The sequence below is a fragment of the Gymnodraco acuticeps genome, unplaced genomic scaffold (assembly GCF_902827175.1).
Source record: "Gymnodraco acuticeps unplaced genomic scaffold, fGymAcu1.1, whole genome shotgun sequence".
NCBI lineage: Eukaryota > Metazoa > Chordata > Actinopteri > Perciformes > Bathydraconidae > Gymnodraco > Gymnodraco acuticeps.
This window is the reverse complement of record NW_022989975.1, coordinates 216,579-224,097: the sequence shown is the minus strand read 5'-3', so window position 1 is coordinate 224,097 and position 7,519 is coordinate 216,579. Positions and strand designations below refer to the sequence as shown.

Here is a 7,519-nt window from a genome sequence, read left to right as displayed (position 1 = left end):
CTTAGTGCGGTATGGTTAGGCCTTGGTAGGCCAGCCTCACTTTATGCTGCGTTTCCATTACAGTTTAGGAACTGGGGTAGTAACTATAGTAACGCAGTCTAGGCGGGGCGATCGGCTGTTCGGCGGGCGGAGCGACGCTGCGTATAACTGCCGTGACGTCATCTTCAATGCAACCACAAAACTATAACATCAGCCGTTAGCTGTTAGCCCTCAGAGCTCACAGCTCCTCATATCTGTTCAGAAACTGGACAAAAGTTAAACAAGTACAAACCACAGACTGTCTGTGTTATGGAGAATACAGTCGCTGCTTTATTTATGTCTGTAGGCCGTTGTTGTGCGTGTGGACGGTCGGAGCATGTGCAAAAATGTATGGCATATAGCTGTCTAACAGAAGTTAAATTCATTTCTCACTTATTCTGACAATGTACTTAACCCCAAATAAAAGAACCCAATAAAAAGAGTTGTTAAATAATAGTGAAGTCACGTTGTAATAACAATAACTCATCTCTCTCGAGTTTTCCTTTTGAGCTTTGCCAAAAGCCACCATGTCAATGTTGTCCTACTTGGGTTGCCGTCCGGCGTTGTCCAATATGGCGGACCATCTCGCACATGCGCACTGCAGATCGGGCAGAGCTGCAGATCGTGTAGTGACAATTACTGCGTTAGCTTAGCCGATCTCCATTTAGAAAACATGCATTTTAAAAGGTTTTTCACCTGCTGTCTGTCTGCAGACATTTCAAAGCATTAATTCATGGTTTTCACTAACCGGTATCAGTATGTTGTTACCAGGGCCGGCCCTTACCAATTTGCTGCCCTAGGCCAGATTTTAGCTGGCGCACCCCCCCCCCAAATGCAGACACTCACTATGACTCGCGCATGCATGCACGTGCACGGTTGTGGCATTGTTACAACCCGGCTCCTGGGCTGCAACAAAAAGCAGGGAGGCGAGACGAAGTGTTTATTCTCTTATAAACAATATGATGACAGAACCAGCCACAGGTCCCCGAGGCTGGCACCGAGAAAGTGCCCAGAGGAGTGAGCGAGACGTAACCGGCTGGGCTCCTCCTATATCCTTTCCTTTCCAGGTGTAGCTCATCAGCACCTGAACCTGTGAACCTAAGCACACCCACAAAGCACACACAGAAACAGCACCCCACGTGGTGTGGAGGGGTCGTCACACTCCCCCCCATAAGAAAGGAGTTCTCCTAAGAACACCGTAAACTACCTAACAATAATAACATTGTAATCCTGAACGGATCCATACAGACCGTTTTGTAGTTCCTGACTTTCCTCCTTCCCACCTCATCAGCTCCGGCTCCCGAAGAGGCATTTCAGAAGCTCGGAGCTCTAGACAAAGCATCAGCTACCACGTTATCCGAACCCTTAATGTGCCGAATGTCCAGGCAATAGGCCTGTAGATACAGCATCCACTGCATTAACCTACGATTTTGGCAACAAACTGAGTTCAAGAAAGTGATGGGGTTATGGTCTGTGTACACAACCAGCGGAACACTAGAGCCTACATACACATCAAAATGCTGTAATGCCCAGATGAGCGTGAGGGTTTCCTTTTCGATTACCGAGTAGTTTAACTGAAACAAGTTAAACTTCTTGGAATAGAAACTCACGGGGCGGTCCACCCCACTACCATCAGCTTGGAACAGTACGGCTCCTGTCCCGACATCACTTGCATCCACATGCAGTTGAAAAGGTCGAACTATGCAAGGAGCGGCCAGCACAGGAGGTGAAGACAGAACAGACTTGACATTACCAAAAGCCTGCTGGCACACGTCTGACCAAACATACCGGGCCTTCCCTTTCAGCAAATCAGTCAGGGGAGCTACCACAGTTGAAAAATTCTTACAAAAACTGCGATAATATCCAACTAACCCAAGGAACCGCTGAAGTTCCTTTTTGGTAGTAGGAACTGGGTACTTGGTTATCGCACTTACTTTGGCCTCGACGGCACACACTGTCCCCTGCCCTACCACTTTTCCGAGGTAAGTGACGGTGGCCTTTGCAAAGTCACACTTTGCCAAGTTCACCGTCAGGCACGCTTCACTCAACCGGTCAAACAGTCCCTTAATACGGGCCAAATGTTCTTCCCACGTATCGCTATAGATCACAACGTCATCCAAGTACACGGCACAACCTTCCAACCCCGACACCACCCTGTTCATAAGTCGCTGAAATGTGGAGGGAGCATTACGCAGACCAAAACTCATCACATTATAGGAATATAATCCTGAGGGTGTAATAAAGGCAGAGATCTCCTTGGCCCTTTGAGAGAGTGGAACCTGCCAGTAACCCTTTAGAAGGTCAAATTTGCTCACAAACTGCGCAGAACCAACCTGATTAATACAATCCTCTATACGAGGCAGTGGATACGCATCCGGTTTAGTAACAGCGTTAACCTTCCGATAATCTGTGCAAAACCTAGGACTTTTATCAGACTTCTCCACAAGCAGACATGGTGATGCCCATCTAGAACAAGACGGTTCGGAGATGCCATTTTCGAGCACTTGATTTCCGTGTCCATTACCTGGCGTTTTACCTCAGACACACGATAGAAACGCTGGCGAATGGGATGCGCACCCTCCACATCTATATCGTACACTAACATGTATGTTCGGCTAGGTGTATCACTGAACAGACACAGATTACTACGAATCAGAGCAGTCAACTCAACCCTTTCTTCTGCCAACAAATGACCCAACAGTGACTCCATATTCTGCAAAGTTTCAGTATTTTTCAATCTTCCCCGCAACAAGCTCTCATCAGGCGCTGTAACCCCATCATCTTCACCTCCGAAGACCTGACTCCCCACTGCCGCTGCTGCTGAGAGAGGTCTAGCCTCACCACCATAGTACGACTTCAGCAGGTTTACATGGCAGAGCTGAGTGGCTTTTCTACGCTTCGGCGTGGACAGGAGTACATTTTGGTCAGATACCTGCTCGAGTACTGTGAAAGGGCCAGAAAACTTTGCCTGAAACGGCGAATTAACCATTGGCAACAAAGCCAGGACCTGATCACCAGGACTAAACGAGCGCTGCTCGGTTTTCCGGTTATACAGACGCTTTCATCTTATCATATTGTTTATAAGAAAATAACAAGTGTTTATTCTCTTATAAACAATATGATGACAGAACCAGCCACAGGTCCCCGAGGCTGGCACCGAGAAAGTGCCCAGAGGAGTGAGCGAGACGTAACCGGCTGGGCTCCTCCTATATCCTTTCCTTTCCAAGTGTAGCTCATCAGCACCTGAACCTGTGGTGCGGAGGGGTCGTCACAGCATGACCACCAAAACAGAAAGATATGGACACAAGATGTGTGCAAATGTATTTAGTATCCTATCCATTTGAACATGATTTAAGTTGGGGGGGACCTAACCTCCTCTCGGGGGGTCCGGGGGGCATGTGAAGGCAAATGTATATTCGAATATTTGACCCCCAAAAAACGGTTAACCGATTAACCGGAATGTACATATCCTATAATTATTTTTTTTAAATATGGGAAACATTTTTACAAAAAATAAAATAATAATTTAATTTTTAAAAATAAATAAATACATGTTCAAATAAGTATAGAAACCAAGTCGAATTTGTCAAATGTATTGAACTGGTGATCACAGTTTGAACAGTTGACCTACAGCTTTCATGCTTAAAACATAACTTGGTTTTCTGATGGATTTGGACATAAACGAGAGTGAAGTATAACCCGACGCGAGAGAGAGAGATCAGCACCTCTGCCCGCTGTGAGATACCGGTGAGCGGAGCAAAACACACCTTTAGACCTAACACACTTAGCTATGGCACTGTCGTATACATTGAATTATTCCATTTGATAATATGTAATCAACTTAGGCACCCCACCTAAAAAACATTATTTTTAAAAAAAAAGAAAAAAAAAATTACAATAAAAATATTCAGAACTCATATTCTCATACCTGAATAATTTCGAATATTCGATTAATTGTTCCCATCCCTAATGGGCACTGTACGCAATATAGGCGTAGTTCTGTTAATATAAGATAATAAGATGTACTTTGTTGATCCAAAATCGGGAAATTGTATTGTTATGAAATTTAAATAAAAATATTTTTTAAATTTCTCACTTTCCCCCCCCCCCCATTTTTGGCGCCCCCAATGGGTTGATGTTCCCTTAGCATTCGCCTATACTGCCTATGCCAAGGGCCGGCCCTGGTTGTTACTTCTGCATCATTTTGAAATGTGTATTACAATTAAATCAAGGTAAAATATGTTCATTTTGTTGTAGTTGTAGCCCCCTTACCAGCGATTCTCTCTGACCAATCAGCAGTCGAGAGTGTGAAAAAGTAGCCCTGAGCCGCAGTGGCGGTTCTAGACCAATTTGACTGGGGGGGCCAGGCTAGGGCCAGTTATTTTCTGAGGGTGGCACAATAAATGCCGGACGAAAAAGACAAAGACAGTATGAAGTAATCGCGCATAAGAAAACAATGCAATACAGTTATTGGTATTGTTTCAGTACACATATTTATTTCAGATACTTATAATTACAGGTTTTACGCTCTAATGCAGGGGTCTCCAACCTTTTTTAGGATGAGAGCTACTTTCAAAAAATAAAACAAGTCGTGAGCTACTTTTACTCCTCTTTATTTTGTTTTTTGCTGTGTATATATTTAGCACATTTTAACATTATTATATGCTTACCTTTAACCTTTGTGTGCTGTTTGGGTCTGTGAGACCCGTTTGCAGTGTTTACTAAAAGACAATGTATGCTATTTAATTATTTTAACCAGCTTTTTTTGGGGGTGGACCTCACATCCTCTAGGGGGGTCCTCAGCCCCTCTAGGGGGGTCCGGGGGCATGCACCCCCGGGAAGATTTTCTTTTTAAAATGTTGAAGTGAAATGCATCAATCTGGTGCACTTTGAGCACAAAATGAATTTATGGATACAACTCTCAATACTCATATGAAAGGGAGCTGTACACTTTTCAATGGTCCAAACATCTTTAGAATATGATCACAACCAATAACAAATAATTTAAACTGGTTTACTCTTATCTTACCTAGTTAGCATTCTTTCTTTTTATTTATGCATATTTTACTAATCACTCCCCTTTTAAACTGTTTTTTTTTTTACTGTCCTATAGTACACATTGGAATGATTTCTTCCTTTATTTTTTACAACTATATGAAATAGATAAAGGTGTGCTCTCTCTAATGGGTCCGACTAGAATTACAAATATCGTTAGTTCCGCCTATTCCGTCAGCCAAGAAATCGTTTAATCATAAACTTTTTTTTACATTTTCAGGGGGGCCACAGGGCCAAAGTCAGTGTTAAGGGGGCATTGCCCCCCCCCCCCCCCCTAGAATCGCCCCTGCTGAGCCGGAACTACCCCTAGTGGAAAAGCAAAAAAAAGCGGGCCGGGTTTGGCCCAGTCGCTTAAACCGTGCTACGTGCTGCAGTGGAAAAGCGCCATTAAAGGAAAATTACAAAACTAACTGAGAATATTCTGATGTGCTGGATTTTATCTAAATAAATGGTTTATGAAGAAGAAGTGAGCTTGTTTGTAATTCTGTACAACATCATGAAAACATATTACGGCCCTGGATGTGGCTAGTTCCTAAAACTCAAGCCTCAGCAAGAAGAAGGGATTACTGAAGGAGCCTCCAGGGGACATGGGACCCCCAACCATTGCCTACAAAATGATACTCAAAGAGACGCGTACCAACCAGGAAGAAACTCAAAGTACCATAGGGCAACATAAAAAAGACTATAAAGACTTCAAACAAATGCAAAAGCCTTAAAGAGATGCTTAACGACTGAGAGAGAGACACATAATGACTAAAAAGACACCAAAATACAAACATAGCTACAAAAAGACCAATATTTTACATTAACAATAGGTAAATAAAAATATAGTAACATCAAAGTTGAATTACAATTTTGCACATTCTACAATATATCACTGTTAACATATATTTACTGTTTGTTTATTTATTTATATGATAGATTTTGATTCAACTTCTTATATTTCTATACATTTTTATTCTATGTTATCCAAAAAATGCAATTTAACAATACACTTAACACAACAAATGTATTGCAATAAACAAAATTAGGCTATTTTGAATTAAATAAATAAGAAATATATGCATTAGAATAAGATAAAACACAATGTACAATACTGTAAAGTCGCCAAAAATATATGCAATATGTAGTAGAAAAGTAAAATCCTTTATAAGTCTCTGTGATAAAAACCCGGGGAATGTTTGTTGTTTTTAACCTATTACATATACCATATTAAAAGCATATATAATACGTGGACATGGGGACTGTAAACAGGTGTGTGAGTATTTCCCTGGTGTTTTCTCATATAATCAGAAGCGTGGTTCTTGCTGTTCTCTCCCACAGTTCCCATCCCCCACGTCGGCTCCATCCCTGCCTGTTAGCGCGGTGGAGGAGGGGGGCGCTGCGGAGCCACAGAGCCCGTGTCTGTGATACAATCTGCGGACAGAGAGAGAGAGAGAGGGAGGGGGGTGGAGAAAAAAAAAACCGACTGGGTGAGTCGCTCTTTGTTTCTGGCTAGGAGGAAAAACCTAAAGACGTTGCACCCGGCAAGGATTCAAACACCAACCATTCGTGTGAGTAAAAACCATCATGTTTTTGTGTTTTTAAGAGAGTTTTTTCTGTGTTTTTCGCGGGGGAAATGAGCGTTTATTCGGTGTTTTTTTTTCGGGTGCTGAAAAAGCCGACATTACAGTAGCTGTGGCGCGACAGTGTGCAATGAATGAATTTTTGGAAATGTGCTGAGAGTGGAGCACCGTGCCAAGGGTACGGGAGGCGCGATGGATCAATCACAGGATGAGGGGTGATTACCCGTTCACATGTCGCGGAATCTGGAGGAACTCATCGAAAAAACCCTACATTTTCCTAATTAGTCCGGGAGGGCATGGCCGGCTAATGCTAGCATGCTAGGCACAGTCGGCAGCCAGCCTATATTGTTTCAATACAAGAAGCTAAGCTAATGCTAGGTAGCATCTGCAGGCAGCTTGTGTCCATGTTTGCCTGTTTATGTGTTTATCATGTTAACCTCTTAAAATATTTATTATTTTCTACCTTGTCGTGAAAGGCGCACTTAAATAACATGTATTGTTATTATGCTGTATCAATGCAAGAAGCTAAGCTAATGCTAGCACGAGTCAGGCCGGTGTTCTTTGTCACTTTTCGGTCGAATTACCCTAATTTTACGGCCAAACTATGTGTTAATTGAACACCAGGAAACTCACAATGCACTGTAGAAAATACGAGGTTTAAAAGATGGGTTTATTGTATAATAACAGCCGTAATGTGACGGTAACGGTTAATAATGGCTAGGCCTGGTTAGAAAAGCTAGCAATGCTAATGTATAACCAAACTGTTTTTGTTTGTAAATGTAAACATTGCACCATTGAGTTGCACATGTTTTAAATCGGGATAAAAAGCTTATTTGTATTGCTTATAGTAGTTGTTTATGTGTATGAGCAATGGTTCTGAG

General features: G+C 42.5%; 1 protein-coding gene across 1 annotated transcript in view; it reads left to right on the top strand.

The window, feature by feature from the left end:
• Positions 1–6,479: 6,479 nt before the first annotated feature.
• Positions 6,480–7,519, top strand: part of smarca4a (SWI/SNF related, matrix associated, actin dependent regulator of chromatin, subfamily a, member 4a) — a 51,325-nt gene continuing 50,285 nt past the window's right edge. Inside the window, 1 exon segment of the mRNA XM_034211237.1 lies at positions 6,480–6,626. The gene's annotated coding sequence lies outside the window, so the exon portion shown is untranslated.